Source organism: Triticum aestivum, chromosome 4B (assembly GCF_018294505.1).
Source record: "Triticum aestivum cultivar Chinese Spring chromosome 4B, IWGSC CS RefSeq v2.1, whole genome shotgun sequence".
NCBI classification, from domain to species: Eukaryota; Viridiplantae; Streptophyta; class Magnoliopsida; order Poales; family Poaceae; genus Triticum; species Triticum aestivum.
The window spans coordinates 605,540,865-605,552,518 of record NC_057804.1 but is presented as its reverse complement, the minus strand read 5'-3'; positions in this window follow the sequence as shown (position 1 = coordinate 605,552,518).

Below are 11,654 nucleotides of genomic sequence, written 5' to 3'. Positions count from 1 at the left end.
TCCATTTTCTTGCATGACACGTGCACCTTGATGCTAGATGTCTCGCTTGTTGGGAAAAGGATGAACAAAGCTCACGTAAAAGAAAAGAGTTGAAGAGCATAGATTCCCGACGACCAAGGAGGAGCAAGGAACCTCGCAGTGGAGCGTCTTCAAGGAACCTTGTGCGTATTCCCCTGTTTTTTGCCGCCTGCCCACCGATAAACAAATAAAAGAACATGAACTTTTCGCTAACCACTAGAAATGGTACATCAGGATGCTGAGTTGAAGATGTTTTATACTCCCTCCATTCCCAAATATAAGTCTTTTTAGATATTTCAATAAGGGACTACATACGAAACAAAATGAGTGAATCTACACTGTAAAATATGTCTACATACATCTGTATCTTGTAGTCTATTTGAAATGGCTAGAAAGACTTATATTTAGGAATGGAGGGAGTAGTTTATATTGAATTATTGATAACCACGCAACAAGCCACACATGTACAGGACGCATGCAGCCATGCATGTACACAAGCCAACGCACTAACTCCATCCGAACCAACTCATGCACATACGCGCACAACATGGAGCACACAACGCACATACACAAGCTCGGCCGCAGAATGCACGTGAATAACACATGCATGCACACACACTCGGCTGCATGGAGGCGTGCGCCATCCGCGGTGACATCCGGTTCGTCGTGCTATGGCGAAGCTCGCACACAACAGCGCATACGCATCTCTTGCAGCATCTCTTTGTCGTCGTTGCTCAACTACTAGTCGGAGACGAAGACGACCACAACCTTGGCCTTAGAGCTAGCACTGATGGAAAAACACGCACGCTGCACGCACACGAGCACATACGGAGTGCCCACGACGTGGTGGTGGTGCGTCCCCAGTCGCATCTACTCCTTCTGCGCACGTTGTCTATCAAGGCGGCTGCATGCTAATGATGATGTGGGTGAGATCTTCTAGGACTCAGATGATGACGAGGAAAATTATGAGACACAAGGTGACTTACACCATCAAGGTCCACGGTCAAGGGGGTGCTAGTAAGTGCTTAGATGTGCTTAGAGCAAGTACAATAGAGCTGAGTCAGCGGGCTATAAGGAATAAACTAGTATATTTCTGCTTAGTTGGAGGAAAGAGAAGACGAGAGAGAAGGTAAGCGAGCTCTTCATGAAGAGCCACCTCTAGCACGTGCTCCTAGGCACTTTGTGAGAATGATAGGTGGGCCACATAATAAAAAAGTAGTAGTACACTCTTTTGATCTACTATTGTACATGTTGACTATACTATTAATGATCTTTAGATGAGGTGCTAAGTGCATTAAATGGCTTAGTAACTCAAGTCTTCAATGCATAGGTGCTTAGTTTATTGGTGCCATATCATATTTTATGCCTACGTGGCAGGCTTAGCAGCTATACATGGTGGAGCACTGGGAGAGGCCAAGGCTGGTCATAGTGGGGAGTAACTTGTACTGTAACATATTACTATGTTACTCTAAACATCTCTATAAACTGGAAAGGAGGGAGTAGTAACATAGACTAGTGTCATATGTAGAGTATGGGAGCACATGATATTTCCCCGTCCGGACCGATCCGAAGTTGGCTTCTCACCTTCTTGGCCCAACAAAAACCGCTCCCCCCTCCTGCGCGCGCCTCCCGCCCGGCGCCAGCTGAGCCCGCTGCTCCATATTGATGGCAAGTCAGGGCGACGCGACCTCTCACTGCTTCCGCCGTTGAAGCGGCGCACCGACCGAGGGCACTGCCCGCTGCACGCCCGACAGTTTAGACTACACAGTGGATAGTAACTTTAGAGAAAGTACTACAATAAGATGACATAAGCAGGCTATAAGGATTTAAATATAGTATTTGTGCTTAGTTGAAGGAGAGAGAAGAGGAGAGAGAAGAGAAGCGGATTGTAAACGTATAGCCGGTTGTACTCCAACATACTTTGTGAGACAAAAGGTGGGGCCATTATTAATGATATTGTATTTATACTAAAGGGACTAACGGACGCCTTAATTACTCTGTTTTTTTGACACAAACCTTGGTGGGGCTATTATTGACTTTTTTGAGCTATTATTGACTTGGACCTGGGGTTTGGGGGCCAAAGGCCTACTATTATACTCGCACGACTGACCTGACATGCTCTACCCTAGCCGCCGCTGTATCATATGGTTTCGCACCGTTCCAGATCTTAGCGCCACCACGCAATTCTTCTCCAGCCCTCCTTCCGGCATGCACCGCGAGAAGGGACAGCAGTCCTCCGAACCCCGCCTGTCGTGATCCTGTATGGGAGAGGGGCGATGAGGTTTTTGGGGAGCACACTCCTGTGACTGCTACCAGCGACGACTTCCTCAACGACAGCCTTCTTCCCCGACCTCGGTAACCTCTTCATCAACGACATGAGTGACAACATCAACCACATCGGTTCTGCTCCCGCTGTGCAGTATGTGATTCTGTCCTCCTGGTTTAGTTTGCATCATTACTTTGATGTTTGCAATTGTCGTCATGATCTATTTACTGCTGATTTGGATTAAATCTCATACTAAATTGCTCATATATTCAACAATCCAATCCAAAAACCTGATTACAGGCAATTTACTCCGAGTGGTTTTGCTGCGCTTTTGAAGCCGCCTACTTTTAAGGGGGTGTAATATAAAAGGTGGCGCACAAGAGCAGTATATTGGTTTCAGATCATGTACTGCTATGACGCCACTAAGGGTAAGCCTGAGGGCGATCTTAATACTACATAGCAGGAAGCTTTTCAGAACATGGATACCCTCTTCAAAGCCGCCCTGCTGAGTGTTCTTGACGATTGCATTGTGGATTCATATATGTCGTTTGACAGCGGCAAATACATGTGGGATGTGCTCGAGGCCACGTTTGGGCCCTCGAGCGCTGGCAACGAGTTGTACGTCATGGAGCAATTCTGTGACTACAAGATGACTGATGAGAGTTCTATTGTTCAGCAGATTGATGAGATACAGTCACTCTCTAAGGAACTTGAGTACTTTAAGTGTGTGTTTCCGGACAAATTTATTGCTGGGACCATCATTGCCAAGCTTCCACCTTCGTGGAACGATTTTGCTACTTCTCTGAAAAACAAGAGACATGAGTTTTCTGTTTTGGATCTCATTAGCACTCTTGATTTTGAGGAGAAGGCGAGACCAAAAGACACACGTGCTCGGGTCGCTGAGGGAGCTTCTAGTGCCTACATGGTACACGAGAAGAACTTCCAGCCCAACCAGCCCCAAAACAACAAGAACAAATCTCAGGGGAAAGGCAAGTTTGATGCAAAGAACAAGCCATCACATTCTACCAACTTCAAAAAGAATTCTCATAACGGGAAGGTATACAAACTTCAATTTTGGTAGCACCGCACAAATTTTATATGGCTGCATCTACCTGCTGTCAGCTAACCTCATGGTGCTCCAGGTATTCCTACATTCGTAACTAGGTACAATGACCACCGCAAGATGAAATTAGCTTATTCGTACGTTGACTTGCTGAATGCAGTGCGGAACGATCCTGTCATGTGTGGAGGAGCAAACAAGCAGTGCAGCGAAGGTGGAAATCAACCAAGGACTTATGAAATTATATGTAATCTTCCTCAGGCAGGTCAGTATCCCCTTCGTCCAGATGATCGTGTTTTGTCATGCTGAGCTATTGATATGTGCTACTGTTTTGCAACACCGTTTAAGTATAGCTACTGTTTTCCTATCTTTTCATATTCAGGACAATGAATATGATATCAGGGGAACTACACAATATGGACCCATGTTGAGTCATCTCTATTGCCTTATGTGTTTGCTACAAATGTGTCATCATCAATTGCAAGATGAGGCAGCTAGCTAGCTGTGGAGTTGCCAACATGCTCAAAGTGCTCGCAACATTGAGAAGAAACAAGCATGCCTAGGAAATTAATGCGTGCGCAGGGAGGCCCTTTGCCCAGAGAAGCATCGGCCGATTTTCTTTATTTCCACACCTTCTCACAGCTTTGTATATTGGTTATAGTATGGTGAATCATTGAGATGCATAGACATGCTAAACTTTTGTTCTTCTGAATGTTAGTTTAATGTGACTGTCTGCATCCAGTACCACATCCTCTAATTTGGTGGATGCACACAGAGAAAATAAATCTCCTTAATTTACTCCATAACCACCCAATTAAATAGGCCTAGTAACAAACCAGGCGCATGTAGTGGCCGGCGGGCACATGCATCCTGCATGCATGGCCAGTCAGCCAAGCCCATGCGCCAGCTCCAATGCAGCAACGCAAAAGAAGAGAGCGGTTCTTGGGAAAAAGCGAGTAGTTAGTGCAGCGGGCCTTATAAACACGAACAGCTCACTCTCCCGCTTCCGTCTCCCCACCCAATTCCCCCTGCTCCCCAATCTTCCTCACTCATCCAGAAAACCCCGCTCACCTTCTTCCTCATTCGTACAAAAAACGCCTGCTCCTCTTCTTCCACTCCTACAAAAATCCCCAGCCCTCCTTCTTCCGCACTCGCACTGCCACTAGGCTCGTCTCTGGCTACTCTGCTCAAACCCGTCAGCTCGGTGCAATGCCCACAAGGAAAATGGAGTCGGTTGGCCCCAGCGCCAAGAAGATGAGGCTCCCGCCAGCGGCGATGCCGGTTGTAGATCCCGCACCCGATAGCACGGGGAGAAGCGGCGAGCCCCCACCCCCCCCCCCCTCCCAACCCGGATCTGAGGAACCGGTGGAATCTCCGGTGGACTGCATCAGCGATCTCCCGGGCGTCATCCTTGAGGAGATCATCTCGCTTCTCCCCACCAAGGATTACTGCCGCACACAAGTCCTCTCAACTCGGTGGCGCTCTCTATGGCGCACCGCGCCCCTCAATCTCGATTGTCGTCAGATATTTGTCCTTCCTGAATTTGATCTCCTCAGAGCCATCGTCTCTTCTCACCAGCAGGGCCCCGTTCAATGCCTCTGCATCCCGATAAGCGACCTGCTGTCCATACCCGGCAAGGTGGACGCTTGGCTAACATCCCCTGAATTCGGAAAACTCCAGCAGTTTGAGTTCTACCATTACCACGAAAGTTTCATACCATGAACATACCAAGAATTCGTGCCCACACCACCATTGTCCATCTCACGGTTTTCCTCCTCTCTCCACACCACCACCTTCACCCGGTGCCATCTACCAGACGATCTGGTACAAATGCTTCGACTCCCACTGCTAAAAAAACTTTCGCTTGTGGTGATTTATCTGTCGGAGGCCTCACTGCACAGCATCATCCACTCCAATTGCCCTGCCCTGGAGCGCTTGCTGATTGTTTTGGGAATAGAAATCAGTATCAGTTGTCTCCAAATAAAGTCGCCTCACCTTAAAAGCATTGGAATTTGTTTTAAAGGACAGCAGCTCATCATCGAAGATGCGCCTTCACTTGAAAGGTTGCTCCTTCATAATTGTTATACACCTTCAGAAATAATTGTCGTCTCTGCGCCCAAACTGGAGACCTTGGGTGTAATTTGTGACCCGTTTAATAATGACAAGGAGTGGGTGTTTGGATCCTCACTTTTTCAGGTACCGTATATTATCATCTACACATTTGTAATCATATGCTGCATTTTTCATTTGTGCGCATAAGTTTTATATCATCTTGGAGTACACTTTGGGTACTAATATTATGGTATATGCTCAATGAATAGTTCGTCCATTGATAGCCTATCAATGTTGCTGGATTCTGTCAAGATCATATATATCAGAATGTATAGTTTTGATCTGGACATAATTATTGGCTTGCTGCGATGCTTTCGATCTCTGGAGAATTTATACATAGAGGAGAATTTATACATAGAGGTGATGATTTCATGCACATTGAAAGCCCGTATATATTGTACTAGAATTAACTGTTCAGCTGTCGTTCTTTCGACATACTCTTTTTTCAGACCTTAAATGTTTTCAATCTTCATGTCTACTTAGGTAGAACCACATGGAGAAAAACATATAACCAATCGTTGGCGTAATAAGCACAATGATTTTATCAGTTCTCATGACATTCGTTTGAGGACAATAACGATGGGATGATATGCATCCAATCAGGCAAACAGAAGCTTTGTCACATTCTTCCTGTTGAATGCGAGGTTACTATTGTCCATGAGGCTTAATTTTTACAGCAAGAGATTTCTCACGGACGAACATGTTGAACAGCAAAAAAAGAAGTTTCAGGTGAACAAATGGTCTTCTAAACGTGCTCGGCTTCTATTTACAATAAGTTGTAGACATCCTGAAATAATTTTTTTTTGCACAGGATGTTGATTTTATGGATCAGACCGATCCATTTGTTTGTGACTGCAAAAAAGAGTAGTTGGGTTAGATGTTACTATCATGTTCAATCTGGGTTTTGTCTAAAAATTTGATGAACAATTAATCCTTGGGATTTTTGTACCATTTGTATGCTTGACTTCCATGTTGTTGCCCTCGTACTCCCCTCCACCTGCCACTACACTGCCGCATCTTCCATGGCTGCTGTTCGTTCCCGTCCGAGGACTTGCCATCGTTCTCCGCCTTGGTTAGCTCGTTGTGCCCGCCGCCGTCTGGCGTTGTCAACATGGTCAACAACGAAGAGGAATCAGGAGATGATTGTACGTGGAGAGGCTGACAGTAGGGACCCACCAGGGTCATTGCATTTCGCAAGCAGGTGCCTCATTATTACAAGCCAAAAAAATACTTACTCCAAATTGTTTGACAACTAGGTTCCATGCCATTGTCAATGTACTCAATAAACGAGAAAATTACACAACAAGCGGATAACACCAGGGACCCAGCAGCTCGCCCAGTTGTTTTTCAGTTTCAGAGACGGAGCTCAACTGCGCGCTGTACGGGGGTTGTGGCCCGTCTAGCCCACGCTTACGCTTTTATTAAGCACATGACGAGCCCAGTTGATATATTTTTTCTTTATGAAATTGGCTAACCCAGTTCTTTTTTTTGGAGAATACCAAAACCGAGGCCTACTTGCTTTTCTCAGCCCTACTGGGCTGCAAATCTTTCAAGACGAGGAGGGATGTAAGTAGTAAGAAATGGGCTTCCCCAGAAAACGGGCTATATGTTGTAAGAAATTGGCTGTAAATTTTTAAACCAAAGCCAACCGGCAATTGCATTAAAATATCTTTTTTTCAGGATTTCTCTACTCTATACTCTTATAAAAACCAAAGCCAACTAGCAATTACATTAAAATATCATCTTTTCTCCCACAAGATAAACTACTAATACAAATGCATCTTCATGTTTCGTGCAACGAACGGGCATCTTGCTAGTTAAGATTCTAAATTTCATTCTTTTTTCTTTATGGAGAATTGTTTTTTTAATTTTATTTTGATATAATTTTTTGAAAATTATTTTTAACATCCGTTTCGAAAAAATATATTATTTTTAACGTGACTCGAAATTTCGTGATTAAAAGAGTTCGGACCCCACCGAAATATGCAAAATTTCGTTGAATTTTTTAGCAGTGCCCAGAATATATGGTCTGTAATGCTAATAAAAAGAATATGGGTTTAAAATATCCTTAAGAATTAGCAAGTAGGTTGTAAATTATTGAAAATAATGGCTAATGGGTTGTATGCTGTTTTTCACAGATTTGGAGGCTGACTTCTGGGCCTACTAGGTTGATGATGACGCTGTCCTAATTTTTTTTTGACGCGTACGCAAGGCTTTGTCAACTTAGTCAACACACAGCAGTGACTGTTGGATGTCCATCCAACGGCCGCCGTGCTTCTTCAATCTCTAATCTTCCTGCTCCAGCCGCCCAAACCAGCGCCGACGGGACTGCCTACTCCCTCCTCCCGTGGCTGGCTGTGCTGCCACCAAGCCATCCCTCTAACCACTCACACATCCTGTTATTTTCTGGCGACCTAAGCGCTCATTCTCCCCTTAGCGTGGGCATCCACTGCGGTGGCTTCGCCGGCTCCGGGTGGTTCTCTTCCTGGGCCTCGCCCTCGTCCACCGCGTTTGTGCTCTCGGCGCGGCGAGGTCAACATGGTCAACAAACAACAACCATCGGAAGAGGCTGACAGTAGGGGCCCATACAGGAAAATGCCTCCTTATTACGCGCAAAATAATGATTCCTCCACCTGATAGCTGGGACCCACCGGAAGGGTCTCTGTATTTCGCAAAAAAAATGTTCCCCCAGCTGTCAGCTCGGACCCACCGGAAATGCCTCCTTATTACACAAAAAAAATGAATACTCCCCCTGCTAGCTGGGACTCACCTTGGTGGGAGGCTGACTTGTGGGCCTACTAAGTTTACGGGGACGGAGGTCTTTGTCAACTTAGTCAATATGAACGATTCTAGCTCCAGTGACCATACGATGTCCATCCAACGGCCGTATTGCTTCTTCAACCTCTGGTCTTCATGCTCCAGCCTCCCAAAGCAGCGTCGGTCGTGCCGCATGCTCCTGCCTCCCGTGGCCGGTTGTGATGCCGCGGAGGCCTCACTGCCCCCTACTACTCCCACCACTGGCCAGGCCATCCCTCTACTCACCCACACCCCCTGTTATTCTGCGACGATGGCAGCCTCACAATGCAGCCGAACCAGTGAACCCTCGTACTCCTCTTCGCGTGGGCATCCACTGCTGCGTCTTCCCCGGCTCCGCGTCGTCCCCTTCCTAGGCCTCTCCGTCGTCCACTGCTGTGGTGCTCTCGGCGCGGCGTGGTCAATGTGGTCAACGACCGACTTCCATCGGAAGAGTACTGTGCGTGGAGAGGCTGACAGCTGGGTCCACGGCGGCCGCAAGGAAGTGCCTCCTTATTACGCGCAAAATAATTATTCCTCCACCTGACAGCAGGAACCCACCGTATGGGCCACCTTATTTCGCGAAAAAAAGTTTCCCCCCTGACTGCTGGGACCCACCAGCTACATCTTCGCACGCAAGGAAGTGCGTCCGGGAAAAAAACGATTTGCCCCCTGACTGCTGGGACCCACCAGCTACATCTTTGCACGCAAGGAAGTGCCTGATAGTCGGGACCCACCTGGTCGAAGCGTACGTAGCATTGTCATTCTGGTCGCGAACGTGTACGTACATACTGGTGGATGTAGAGGCGTGCACGTGTCGTAGTAGAGGCGCGCACGTGTCGTAGTAGAGGCGCGCACGTAGCATGTACACGTGCGTACAGCGGCCAGTGTGCAAGAAAGAAAATACGGCCACATATGTGTACATACGGGCGGGGTCTCGAACGCCTACTCGCGCATATAAACGTACGACCAGGGGTCGCGTACATTGGCTGGGTCGGAACGGAGAAACAGCGTCGTCGTCATGTTCATGGGGAGCCAACCGGCTGTGTCGGAACGGAATGCGTGGTCGTGTTCATCGGGAGGGCTTGGACGGAACAGGTGATGGAAACGAGGCCTGGCGTACCGCAGAACGGAGGAAACGGACTTGTGTTCGACCGGCCACGTTCGAAACGGGATCCTGTTCATCGAGAGGGGTGTGGCGTACCGCAAAATGGAGGAAACGGACCTCCTACGGTCAAAATGGGGGTCCTGTGGACCGGGAGGGGTGTGGCGTACCACAAAACGGACGAAACGGACTTGTGTTGGAGGGCTATGGTCGAAACGGGGGTCCTGTTCATCGGGAGGGGTGTGGTGTACCGCAAAACAAGACTCCACAGGATACTGCTCATCTCCACCGTCCACCTCCTCCAGCCTCCACGGGCTATTGTTCATCCACCGTCGACCTTCTCCAGCCTCCACCTGCGACTGTTCATCCACGGGCTCATGTTCATCCAGCCTCCACCGCGCGCTACTCCACCGGCTACTGTTGAACAACGCCTCTCCACGGGCTCCTGTTCAACCACCCCTGCACGGGCTACTGTTCATCCATCCCTCCACCGTCTATTGTTCATCCAGCCCTCCACGGGGTCGTCCTGTACATCCAGCCCTCCACGGGGTCCTGTTCATCCAGCCCCAACCGGCTTGATCGATCGGGGTCCTGTTCATCCAGAGGCAACGCCATGGGTCCTGTTCATCCACTCCCACCGCTCACTGTTCATCCAAACCCCCCTGCCCCTGCAACGCTCACTATTCATACAGAGAGGCAGCATCGATCGGCTTCAGTTAGCAGCAGTAGCGAAGGAATCGATCGCTCGGGTTCAGTAACGCGTAGCCTACAGTGCAATCGCTCGGGTTCAGTTAGAGTCCAACGCCTTGCTCGGGTTCAGTTAGAGCCAACGCCTCGCACACACGCGCGCACGTGTACGAGAGAAATGTGCATCGCTGGGCCCCCGACCACCCACCGTAACCTGGAACTCCCCAAAATTTTCCTCGCCCTCGCTTCTACCACGGTTTTTTCCGTCATGGACGGCCCAAAGAATGTTATGTAGCTGCGTCTTCGGCCCGCCCAGGACGAAAAGCCCATTTTCTGTCATGATTTTTTGTCATAGAAGTAGGAGCCCACCATATCTATGATGATACCGGGTTTTGTCACAATTATCGTCATAGAAGTGTCATATGTATGACAGAAAAAAAATTCGTTCGGCCCAAAATGTCACGGATGTGTCTTTTTTGTAGTGGATGTTTTGAGTAGATTTCCTTTGTCTTTGGGTTGATTGGTGATCTAGATTGGTTTGAGTTGTATGTTTTATTATTGGTGTTGTCCTATGGTGCCCTCCGTGTCGCGCAAGCATGAGGGATCCCCGCTATAGGGTTTGCAATATGTTCATGGTTTGCTTATTGTCTGTGTTGCGTGAGTGACTGAAACACAAACACGGATAAGTGGATCCTGGCGTATGGAAATAAAGGGGACTTGATACTTTAATGCTATGGTTGGGTTTTATCTTAATGATCTTTAGTAGTTGCGGATGCTTGCTAGAGTTCCAATCATAAGTGCATATGATCCAAGAAGAGAAAGTATGTTAGCTTATGCCTCTCCCTCACATGAGATTGCAATAGTGATTACCGGTCTTGTTAACAATTGCCTAGGACAATTCCGCACACCGATCCATCATTATTCCACACTCGTTATTCGTAATACTTAAGTAATATATTCTAACTTTATGATAACATCACCTACTTTTATATTTTAGCTCTTCGATATCATGCAAATTTATCTTCTTCATACCCACAACATAGTTTTATTTCTCGTTTCTAGTTGGAAGCAAACGTTCGGTGTACGTAGAGTCGTATCAATGGCAGATAGGATTTGAGAGAATATTGATCTTACCTTTAGCTCCTTGTGGGTTCGACACTCTATACTTATCACTTCCACCTTTGGAAGTTGCTACGATGATTCCCTACACTTGTGGATTATCAATAATGCAATAAATAGCAACATAAAAACATGTTGCAAAATGGACGTATCAGGGAGCACTTGTGCTTTCACTACCACTAACACAAGCAGACTTTTATGGAGACATGCTCATCCTAGTGTTCTGTATCCACTTATTTTTCTTATATTTAAATTTCATGTAAAAATAGGTTTTCCTTTGTGTGCTTACTGACCAATAAGTGTGCAAACAACACGATTCTGTGCCAATGAATATATGATTTAGTATTGATGGTCATGGCTTGTTTAGTTTACTAGTAGTTATAAGATGGACGTTACTAACCACATCGGGAAGTTGTTCACAAAGAATAGTTTATGTATTTCTAGTTCCTTAACTATATGCCAACTTCACTGTATAACTATAGGCCAACTTCTGA